Consider the following 13,124-nt stretch of genomic DNA (forward strand, 5'->3'; position numbering starts at 1 on the left):
TATTGAAACTAAATAATTAATTTAAGGAATTAAAAGATATTATTATATTTTATAAAATTTGAATAAATTAATAATTAATTGGAGATTAAAAAATTGTCTATCTTTATTTCGCCCCTGAGTTTAATTTATTATTTTCCCTAATTTTAAATCCAAATAATAAGGAGAAGAAAAAGCTAAAACCAAACCTTGTTTACGGTTTGAACTAAACCCCATGCGGTGTGGAAAATTCCAAGTTTCCACAATGCCTACTCTTACTAATTATAATAAAATTTATAAACTGCTCTCCAGGGCACCAAGGCCGTGCCTATCCTCCTTGCTAATTTATCTACTTTGGTCTTTTAACTTCTTTTTTTTGTCTAAATTGATCTTGAAATTTGATTATTTTTTTTAATTTAGTCATTGAACATTGGTCAATGCTACATCATTACTTGGAATTTTTTTTAAAAAAAATTTTCTATTCTTTTTAGATTTTATATAAGTTATTTAAAATTTCCAAATAATGACATGGTTGTTGTAATGGCCAATTTTTGGCCCAAACAAACTCAATTTTACAAAATCCACACCAACCCAAAAATTAAACCAAATTCAATTTAGCCCAACAGACTAAAACCCTAAGCCCAGCCCAAATCTAAGCAATTTTCAGCAAAAAAAGGAGAAGAACCCTAGCCGCTGCCCCACCTTGGCCCGCCACTACCAGTTGTCTGCCACCAGCACACCCACTTGCCTCCACCACTCTATACCTGCAAAAGAAGACAAAAAAGGACAGCAAAGAAAAACACCAAAAAATGAAATTCTTTGTATTTTTTATTCTTTGGATTTTGGGCTATATAAAAGCCTTATGTTCATTGTAAGAAATGGGGGGATTTTGCTTCTTTTTTTTTGTGATTCAAGAGGGGATTTTTCTTTTTTTGAGATTCAAGAACAAAAAATCAGTATATCAATAGCAATCAAAAAGTTTCAAAGGTTTTCATTATATTCACTCAAATCGTAGTAAGAAATAAGGGATAGAATCAAAGGTTTATATTCTTTTCTTTTCCTTTTTTTTATTTTTTTATTTTCCGAATTTATTTATATATTCCAACTCTTTCTTGCTGAAAACAATATATATATAAATATATATATATATTAGATCTAAAAATATATATAAAAAAAAAGAATAAAAGAAAGTTACCTCTAGGCGATTTTCGGTCACCGTGTACGGTGTCCGGCACGACGGAGCCACGGTGGGGGTGGCCGGATCCCTAGGCCGGCTCTGAGTTCTCTATAGAGAGAAAACTCCCATTTTTTTTCCTTTTTTTCTTTCCAAACTCAGAAAAATGAAATTTCAAAAAAAAAATTTGACTTTTATAAGCCCTCAGTACGACTTCATTTTGGGGCCAACACTCAACACCCAAAACGGCGTCGTTTCGCTTGACCCGCGCGAGACCCGACCCGTCGGCCTCAGGATCAGCGTGTTTTCACATGGAAGGGCTAATTGCGCTTTTAGCCCTTCCGCCTTTTTTGCTTTTGAACTTTGTTTGTCTCTGCTTTTAATTTATGCCCAGGAATTTGATTTCTTTTCTAATTTGGTCCCCTTGAAGCTGCGCGTTTTGGGTCAAAGGGCTATTGTCCGTTTTAGTCCTTCCTGGTTATTTGCGTGTGCGAATTAATCCCCTCTTCTTTTATTTATTACGGATTTGCCCCAAAATATTGTTCTCAGATTCGATTATGTCCTTCATATTATTTTTATTGTTTCTGTTTACCTTATTTATATTATTATGTTTGCATTTATCTCTTATTTTATTCTAATACTAGTATTATTAGCACTTCTATTATTTTTACTATTAATTAATGTATGTTTATTATATATGTACGTATGTACATTTCTATATATAAGTATTATTTTTATTACTTCATTTTAATATTACTATTAAATCATATTTACTTTCTGCATTTTATTATTATTATTATTATTATTATATAGTAGTGTGTATTTGCATTATATGTATATATATACATTGATATATAGTATTATTTTTGTTTACTTTACTTTAATATTATTATTACCATTATCACCCTTATTGTAATTACTATTACCATTGTATTATGTTTTTTAATACTATTTTAAATACCATGCATGTTGTGTACATTCTTAATACTATATTATGTACATATTTTTCAATACCACGTATATTTTTATTATTATTTCTATTATTACGTATATATTTCAATACATGCATTTATGTATTTATGTATTGTTATTATTAGTTACTATTGTATATATATCACTGTTTTCAATAAATATTATTTTTTTAATCTAGTACTACGCATTTTACATATATATGTTCCCCATTACTTCATATTTACATTATATTATTATTATTCCTGTTATTATTATTATCGTTAGTTATCATTGTCAGCTCCATTTTACCATGTTCTATTTATTTCTATTTATTAACTTATGCATTCGACCATTGCATTTTCTTCATGTATTTGTTTATATTACTAAACCTTGCTTTTATCTTCTTATAATTGCCCATATCATTGTTATTAACACTGTCGCACTTATTATTGCGTATTAGCACCATAATTTGCTTTCGTGTTTTACTATAAATCACGTTATATTTTTAATCAATACATTAAAAAATTTCTTTCATAAAAGTAATATTCCGTATTTGGTAATTCGAAACAATCGTGCCCTAACTTACTGGGTTTCGACTTCTTCTCATTTTACCTAAATAACGGAGTATTCTTTTTAATCAATATAAGTTAAAAAAATGCTTATTCTCGGAGATACGAAGTGTTGTGCCCTAACTTACTGGGTATGATATTTTGTCACCTCGAAATAAGAATTTGTTTTAAAATAAAGGCAATATTCGATGTTTGAGAATTCGAGAAAACGTGCCTTAACTTACTGGGTTTCGATTTCTCTCGTTTATTCTAAATAATCGAATATAATTTTTATAAATTAAAATAACAAATTTCATAAAGGCAAGCTCGTTCTCAAAAATTCAAGATGTCGTGTCCTAACTTACTGATGTGACATTTCATATTTTGAGACGAGAAGGTCTTTAACACTCGAGCATTTTCATAAAGAGGGATCGTATTTCAAAATTTATTTTAAATCTTTTCAATTTTTGATATTAAGACATTAATTAATCAATTAGGTACCAATTTTGGGTGTTACGAGGGTGCTAATCCTTCCTCGTACGTACCGACTCCCGAACCTATTTTCTTGATTTACGTGGACTAAAATCGTTGTTTAAATAAATCAAACCATTTATTAAAAACAACCACTTTTACAAGGTGATCCAATCACACCTAAAAAGATTGGTGGCGACTCCCAATTTTCGTTTCCATTTTCAAAACCAAAGTCGATCCCAGTTTTTTTCAAAAAAATGGTTACGACAGCTTGGCGACTCCGCTGGGGACCCAAATAAGAGAGTCAAGCCACAAGTTGATTAACTTTTGCTTTTTGTCGAAAATCAAAAATTTGATTTTGATATACGGTCCTTTCATTGCATTTCACCCATTTTTCTTACAGTTTTCATCATTTTATTCCTATTTTCTTTAATTGTTTCGAGCTTTTATGCATATATCCTCGCATATTGTATTACATGACCGTTGTGGTCACACCCTTTAAGTGGGAGTGAGAAACTATTCCTTCGTGAGGTTTTCACCTCCGTGCAGGATAGCGAATCGCTTCCGGGATACATCCGTACCTATGTCTTCATGAGATTTTCATCTCTGTGCAGCCATAGGGAAATATATCCCCCTGAACTGAACTCGGTCCATATGAGCCTATAATGGGCGAGGATCGAGGAATCTGCTAGTTCAGGTACCCTTACTCTAGAACCAAGCCACATATAGAGAGACCTAGGAGCCCACCCTAGGTAGAGCCACTCCGAACCCCTAGTGGTCACCCGAATTGCTTTATTTGTTATTTATTTATCCTGCACTAACGTATTTTGTTTTTGTTTTGTTTATAATTGCATTGCATTACATCATCCTAGGAAGGAGGTGTTGATTCATATTTGATTGCTAAATAGAACAGTTTGTCATAAGAAAACGAATTTTTTGATAAAATGGATTATATTACGGTTGTCTGAATATGGTGCAAGTGAATACATGAAAGAAGGCTGATAGTCCGTGAAGAAATACAAGACTTTGCTTCATTACCTGAGGACAGAAACTGATAAAGATTATTCGAGAGCCGTCACGTCTTGACTTTCTTAAAGGAGCTAACAAGTATCACAGAAATAAGTGAGCAATGAGTCGCAGCCTGGATCAAGCAAAAAAGGAGTTAATATAGACATCTCTTGGAGAATTCGTCAGACTCGACCATAAGATCCAGATATGAAGAGGAACATAGGTGTCTTCACTTGGAATATGAGAGAAAGGCCGTATAAGTAGTCCTTTTTATGTAAAGGAACTTGTTTTCTAGAAAAGTTGTTCTAATGAAATTAAATTCAGAATCAATGCCTTCCTTTCTTTTTGCATTCATGCATTTGCATTACATTACATCAAAGAAAATGATGTGTTGATTCGAAATTCGATTCCTAAATAGAATAGTTTGTCATAAGGAAACGAATTTCTTGTTAAAGTGGATTATAGTGCGGTCGTCTGAATATAGTCCAAATAAACAAGACGAGAGAAAGCTGATGTCCACGGAGGAATACATGATGTAATTGCCAGAGATTCAAGCCAACAAAAGTTATCACTACAGCAAAACAGATTTTTAGCGGCGCTTTTTTTAGCCTTTAGCGGCGCTTCTAAGCTCCACTAAAACTTTTTCGGCGCTTTTGAAAACGCCGCAAAAAATGCCGCTATAGGCGGCGCCGCAAAAATGGTGGCGTTAATTAAAAAAAAGCGCCGCTAAAAGTCATAGCCTTTAGCAGCGTTTGAAAAAAAAGCGCCGCTAAAAGTCGTGGCCTTTAGCGGCGTTTGAAGAAAAAACGCCGCTAAAAGTCGTGGCCTTTAGCGGCGTTTGAAGAAAAAGCGCCGCTAAAAGTCGTGGCCTTTAGCGGCGTTTGAAGAAAAAGCGCCGCTAAAAGTCGTGACCTTTAGCGGCGTTTGAAGAAAAAGCACCGCTAAAAGTCATGGCTTTTAGCGGCGTTTGAAGAAAAAGTGCCGCCAATTTTGGCAGATTTGCAGTACATTTTTTCCACCAATATTCAACCCTTCCTGCATTAAAATGCAACCAAATACAACAAATATAGCATAAAAAAATACAACCAAAAATATTAATTCTAAATAATACTTCAAAATTAACGAAAGATATATGATGTCATTAATAAAGTATGATTTAAAATATTCTTAGAATAATGTTAAACGTGACAAAGTTAAAAATATTTTTACAACGAGAAAACTAATGTCTAAGATGGCGGCTTTTGCGACTGTTGAAACATCTGCATCATCTGCTGAAGCTGTAGCTGGAGGTCATCGTACTTTTTCCTATGCTCTGCCTCCCTCGCTGCTGTCGCTGCCTCCCTCGCTGCTGCTGCCTCCCTCTTTGCTGCCTCCGCTCTAAGTTGTTGCTGGAGTTCTTCATATTTTCGTTGAACCTCGACAATTTGCTCAACTGTGTTCGCTTTCATCTGAGCTATCTGATCTCTTAACCTCTGAACTTCAGCTTTAGCTTGACTTCCGGAAGGCATGTATTGCTGGGAGCCGGATCCAAAATATTGGGTCGGGGTAACACCAGATCCTTGAAATCAAACCCGACCGTACCTTTCAGGACCCAAAACTTCAGTGATAATTCTGTTATCAATGTTCTCAAGATTAACAGAACTATCAGTCGAAGTAGCCGCTTCATATTCCGCCTTCTTATCCTTTAGTTTCTCCTAAAAAATCAATTGAAAAGTTAGAAACGAAATATATAATAAAAGGAATGCAACATAACATTATTTAAAACTACTAATGATGAATTGAATTAAACAATTATAATTAAACATTATAAATATTTAGAATAAATCAAATATTATTAAGTAAATATACCATAATTTCTCCAGCTTCGGATGTCATAGGAGATCCATCTTTTTTCCTATGCGTAATCTCAAAAAGCTGAAGGCGCCCAACTTTTTGTCCAGATTTGACTTCCTACAATATAGTAGTAAAAATATTATTTAATATTAGAAAGTTATTAATATTTGAAAGAATTAATAAAATTTTAATATCTCAGCCTCAGCTACAGAAGCAAAACTTCTCGACCCTGCCGTGTGCGTGAATTTTTGTTTTTACCTGCTGCTTATTCCAACTCGCTCACGGTCCTACATAATGAAATTATTATTACGTATATAGTAAACACTATATATAAGAGTTTGGAAATACGTAATACCTCTCCTTTCTTTGAATTCCAGAATCTAACCGCATCTTCCCATTGGTACCTCAGCATTCCCGGCGGGACATTTCTCAATTTTTCCTCGAGGCTTATGTCTTTCTTAAAATATTGTTTTTTTAAAATGCTTTTATTGTCTCTCCATTTTTTACCCAATGTCTTCTTGATATAATCATCGGAGACCTCTAAAGAAAATCTATCCTAAAAAAACACAAGTTTAGAATGTAAATATGAATGAAACTTAAACCAAAATATTATAAATTACATTCACATTTTGTTACCTTAATATTAGCGAGAGCCTGATTTTTGTTGCTATTAGGCATGTGATGCCATGATTCGTAGTTGATGGGCAACATATTGGCATTTCATGCTAAAATGCTAATATAGCCTGCTAAAAGTCGAGCTTCAGATCCAACAGGCTGGCCATAAGTATTTCTACTTACTTTGACACGGTCGGCAGGATCTAGGTCGTATAAATCACTAAGCAGTGTACGTCCTCGAGCTCTGCGCGTCCCACCATTTTCAGCTGAAAAATTATATACTATTATTATATTAAAATTTACAAATAAATTAATAATAAAAGTCAACACATGTAAAATAAACGTAACATTACTTTGAAATTATTCAGGCTCGTCAAGTGTCTCTGGCACATTCGAAGATCCAACAACTGTCTACTGTTCACTATTTCCTTCTTCCGAATTTGGAGTATTCTGGACAATACTTAAACCACATAATCTTCTTCTACGCATTTTTCCTGCAATACACATAAAATAGTTAAAGTTTTAGTAACAAATTACAACAATAATAGTACATATAAAATAGTCAAATTATATAACATGACCAAGATTAAAATTATAATATTACATATAATTAAAAAAACGTAAAATCTTACTACATCATTATTCGTAAATATCTTCATTCACATCATCTCGAACCCATTGATATTGTGTACTAGTACTAGGGATATTTTCATCTAAGTTTTGTTCTGGAAAAGGTAATGTTTCTGATCTTTCGACACTGTCATCTCTACTTCCATTACCCATGTCAAACAAGTCTCTAGGGGTGTTCCGGAGTACAACATACCAACCCTCATCGGTTGGATCTTTCGAATAAAAAACTTGTTTCACTTGAGAGGAAAATACATATGGCTCGTCCATCAATTGTTGTCCAGTGTGAATCAAGCGAGAGAAATTCACCATTGTAAAACCAAATTGATCTTTTTTAATTCCTCGAGCAGTATTAACATCAGCCCAATCACACCGAAATAAGATAACTTTCCATCTGCCATAGTAATCCAACTCAATAATGTCGGTAAGAAGTCTGTAATACTCCACATTACCCTCAACCGGATTACTATCCCTAGCACTAGCATAACTTGTAATTGAAGAATTAACAATAACTCCACAATTTTGAGTTCTCCTCATTCTCTCGCGATGCTTTGTATGAAATCTGTATCCATTGATGAAGAAGGCACTATATCTTTTTATTACACTGTTCGGACCTTGGGAAAGCCATTTAATTTCGTCATTGACGTCCTTCCCACTCCAAACCTACTGAATCGAAAGTAAATTAAATAATTATAAATGTATTATGTAAAAACATTCTTATTTGATTAACTAAATTTCGCGATTATATGTAACTTATTAACTTTAGTTACATACCGTTTGACTTAACCATTCATGAAAAGATTCTGTGAATAACTTATTAATCTCTCGATGTTGTAATCTTCGAGAGCGTGCACGAGATCTCAAAATTTGTTTGTACTCACTATATTAAAAACAAGTTTAATTGGTTAGAAGATAAACAAATCAAAACGACGAATATGTAAGACAATTTTATAACTTACTTGCGCAACAGTTCAATTGAATCGTGGTGAAAAAGTACATATCGATGTGCCTGTATCCACGATATTTCATCTAATTCTACAATTTCAACTTTGCCGATTGGTTCTCCATAACTTTGAAATAAATAAGTTTCGGCCAAGTCATGATCATTGAGCCCAGCATTTCTACTTGGTCTATTCAATCGTGTTTCAGCATCTTCTAAATATCTAGAACAGAAGGTCATGCACTCTTCTGCCAAGTAGCCTTTAGCAATTGATCCTTCTGGATAACGCTTATTGTGACAATATGACTTCAATTTGCTTAGGAACCTAAACACGATATACAATATTTATCAAAAGCTTTAACTAAATGTATAGAGGTGAATGAATGAATACTTGAGAAATAAATTAGCACCTTTCTATAGGATACATCTATCGATAAAAAACCGGTCCACCAAGGATTGCTTCGTGAGGGAGATGGATTACCAAGTGCACCATAATAGTGAAGAAGGAAGGTGGAAAGATCTTCTCTAAATTGCATAAAGTCAAAGCCGCTCGATCCTGTACTTTCTCAAGTTCTTCGAAATTTAAAACTTTGCCACAAATAGCTTTCATTATATTGGATAGTTCAATTATACAGGACGTTACATTTTTTGACATACAGCACCGTAAAGCAATTGGGAGTAAATCTTGCATCAAGATGTGGTAATCATGTGATTTTAATGAATATAATCTTCGGTCTTTGAAACTCACACATCGAGATATATTTGACGCATACGCATCTGGGACCTTTATATCCTTCAACACCATGCAGAAAACTTCTTTCTCTTTCTTTGACATTGAAAAAATAGAAGGCGGCAACCGATATTTCCCATTTGGCAGTACTTGAGGATGAAGATCACGCCGGATTCTCATGTCAACTAAATCAAGTCGGCTCTGAAGATTGTCTTTTGATTTCCCATCGACATTTAAAATTGTCCCAATTATGTTCTCGTAGACATTCTTCTCAATATGCATCACATCAAGATTGTGGCGTAAAATGTTGTGCTCCCAATAAGGCAACTCAAAAAAAATACTCCTTTTCTTCCACAAGTCCGCCTCATTAGGATCATCCTCTTCGTCAGATTCATCATCAGATTCATCCCTCGATCTTCTCCTTGTTTGCGTGATAGGTGGTTGATTCATCTTCCCGTAACTAAAGTTGATATCTTTTAACATAAACAAGATTTCAGATCCAACGGTCTGCTCAGGAGATCCTCTGTACTCTTCAGTACCGTCAAATAGAGTCCTCTGAAATCTAAATTTATGATTTTCATCTAACCACTGACGATGGCCCATGTAAGAGAACTTCTTCCCATTATACAACCACTTTGAACAAGTTTGCGCAGCACAACAAGGACAGGCATAACGTCCTTTAGTACTCCAACCCGATAAATTAGCATAAGCGGGAAATCATTAATTGTCCACAATAAAGCTGCACGTAAATTAAAGTTCTCATTTCTCAATACATCATATGTCTCAACACCCAACCATAATTGTTTTAACTCTTCAATAAGTGGCTGCAAATAGATGTCAATATCATTTCCGGGACCTTTCTCTCCAGGGATAATCATTGATAAAATAAATGAAGATTGCTTCATGCAAATCCATGGAGGCAAATTGTAAGGAACAATCACTACAGGCCAAGTACTGTACGAAGTACTCATGATTTTAAATGGATTAAAGCCATCAGCTGATAGCCCAAGCCTCACATTCCAAGGATCGCTTGCAAAGCTTGGAAATTTACTGTCAAATGATTTCCAAGCTAAAGAATCCGCAGGATGTCTTAATAATCCATCATCGGTCCGTTGATCATTATGCCACCTCATAGATTCGGCTGTCTTTGAGGACATGAAAAGCCTTTGAAGTCTTGGTATCAGGGGAAAATATCGCAAGACCTTGACTGGCTTCTTTCTTAACTGTGCCCCACCTTTATCCGTATTCACATCTTCTGTATTACTATTCATCCAACGAGACTTACCGCAAACATGACAAGATTGTTGGTTTTTCTGATCACCCCAGTACAACATGCAGTCATTTGGGCAACTATGAATTTTATCGTACCCAAGGCCCAAATCTTTTATTAGTCTCTTCATATCTTGACAAGACTGGGGAATTTTTGCAAATGGAAACATCTCTCTTAGAAACTCTAGCAGCATTGTAAAAGAGTTTTCGATCCGCCCTCCCAAACATTTTAAGTGAAATAGACGAATGCAGAAGGACAATTTCGAGTATTTTGATCCCTCGTAAAGTTCTTCATTCATTTCATTAAGTAAATTGTAGAACTTAGCCGCTTCTTCATTTGGCTCCTCATTAGGTGCACTTGTTCCCGTTTCACAAAAAACATTTCCAGTAATATTACAATCCTCAGATATAATAAAGTCAGGTGGAAACGATTGCTCACCATGATTACGCATAATAAATGCATCCCGCAACATATCTTCCATGTCATCTTGTCTAACATACTGATGGTAATAAGTATCAGGATAAGTCGGATTAATCGTTGAAGAAGTTCCACTAGATGTACACTCTCCATGGAAAATCCATTTTTTATACCCCCGAATAAAGCCATCAACAATTAGATGTTCGTAGACAACTTCACGAAAATGCCAGTAGATGTTGCCACACTTCTTACACGGGCAAAGAATCATATTCTCTTGGCTTGCATTTTGAAATGCAAAATTTAGAAAAGTTTGTACTCCATTTTGATAGGCATTGCTTACCCTTAACAATTTCATCCAACTCCAATCCATTTTGTAGTTCTTGAAATCTAAAGTTCACAACATATTACAGTTACTTAAATGTTCTCAATTGATTTAAATCATATCATTATACTAAATATCAAGTCTCTAATGGGTATAAACTAATTCAGGCAAGTTGCGAGATTTTCCACTATAGATTTATGTATTATGTAAGTTAAGTAAATTTCGTAAACTAGTTATGTATGATATGATATATATTTAAGTATTATGTAAGTTATGTAAGTTATGATATGATATATATTTATGTAAATTATATATTTATCTGAGTTATATAAGTTATGTAAGTTATGTAAATTATGATATAAAATATATTTAAGTATTATGTAAGTTATGTAAGTTATATATTTATCTAAGTTATATAAGTTATGTACGTTTTGTAAGTTATATAAATTATGATATCAAATATATTTATGTATTATGTAAGTTTTTTATTTCACGATGTGGAAAATCACATGGATAATACATATCAAGTATCAAGTATCTACAGGTAAGTAGCGGGATTAAATAATATTTAATTAAATAATATTTATAAAAATTATTTTAATTAAGTAATATACATGTCGTTCGTTTTTATTTGACAAATCACATGTGCAGTTAAAATAGTCCACACTTAATTTAATTTATGTTTTACTAGTCATCTTTTCTTAAGTATATATTAAAGCACTGTGTGGACATCCGTATTTAGCTTAAAAGCTATGATTTAGTTTGAATAAAAAGTTTAACTTAAATGGTAAAAAGGACGATAATATTTGTGATAAAACGGAGAATTTTTTAAGATTCATCATACGCGGCGTTGTTACACCTAGGGAGGATCCATTATATCTTGCAGCTCGATATAAGGCAACCCGTCAGGTTTCCAGCCTATATACTTTGAATCTTTAAAATATTTAAATATTAAAATCAAACATTATTAATATAAAAAATAGTAATTTGAATATAATAATATAAAAAAGAATCGTAGTTTAATTTTTATAAGTAAATTGGAAATAAATATTCAATAGTGAATGAGCTCGATAGAACTTTTTTCAAGTCTTTTTGAATTTTTTAAGATTCATCATACGTGGCGTTGTTACACCTAGGGAGGATCCATTATATCTTGCAGCTCGATATAAGGCAACCCGTCAGGTTTCCAGCCTATATACTTTGAATCTTTAAAATATTTAAAATAAGGTTGGAGAGAAGGTCAGCCATTGTTGTAATTTTGATAAAAATTAGTTATAACTTTTAAAGACATTTAAAAATATTAAATATTAAAATCAAACATTATTAATGCAAAAAATTAGTAATTTGAATATAATAATATAAAAAAAGAATCGTAGTTTAAATTTTATAAGTAAATTGGAAATAAATATTCAATAGTAAATGAGCTCGATAGAACTTTTTTCAAGTCTTTTTGAATTTTTTAAGATTCATCATACGTGGCGTTGTTACACCTAGGGAGGATCCATTATATCTTGCAGCTCGATATAAGGCAACCCGTCAGGTTTCCAGCCTATATACTTTGAATCTTTAAAATATTTAAAATAAGGTTGGAGAGAAGGACATCCATTGTTGTAATTTTAATGGACAAGCAAGCTACACGGTAATAAAATTAATTCATACTTATTCATACTTAAGCTGAATCAAATAATAATTAAGTTGAACCAAATATTTAAAATTAATTTGGTAACAAAATAGTTCTGCTCCAAACAGAACCAGCAATTAAATCTTTACAAAATCGCAACCCCAAAATATTAATTTTTCCAAAATCATCATGATAAAACTATTATTGATTAGAATTTTGAAATAAAACGTACCTTAATAAAACGACCTGGTCTACTCCACTCTCACCAGCAAACAGAGGCTGGAGTCAAAAAAGTAATATTTGTTAAGTAATTTAAAGTGAAAATGCATAGAAATAAGAAAAAAAATTTAGCAACGAAACCTATACGTACCTAGAACAAATGTCAATGGCTGTGGTGTATTTAGTTGCACCAAATATTAATTCAGGTGCTCGATAGTACCTAGAACAGATGTAAGATTATAAGAGTAGCACCAAATATATTTCAGTTTAAGCAAATATGAAAACTTTATCTATATCAGTACCAAATATTAATTCGAAGATTAAATGGCAGCTTCAGTTGAACCAATAGTTGCAGGAGGAGCAGGAAGCAGTAACTGAAACATATACAACATTAATTCACTA

General features: G+C 33.0%; 1 long non-coding RNA gene across 1 annotated transcript; it reads right to left on the reverse strand.

Annotated features, from left to right (window-relative positions):
• Positions 1-12,748: 12,748 nt before the first annotated feature.
• Positions 12,749-13,124, reverse strand: LOC121209493 (uncharacterized). The gene is made up of 3 exons (XR_005904611.1): positions 13,025-13,124; positions 12,874-12,942; positions 12,749-12,782 (listed from the first exon to the last, which is right to left on the reverse strand). It is a non-coding gene; the product is annotated as an uncharacterized lncRNA (long non-coding RNA).

The sequence above is a fragment of the Gossypium hirsutum genome, chromosome A11 (assembly GCF_007990345.1).
Source record: "Gossypium hirsutum isolate 1008001.06 chromosome A11, Gossypium_hirsutum_v2.1, whole genome shotgun sequence".
Lineage (NCBI taxonomy): Eukaryota > Viridiplantae > Streptophyta > Magnoliopsida > Malvales > Malvaceae > Gossypium > Gossypium hirsutum.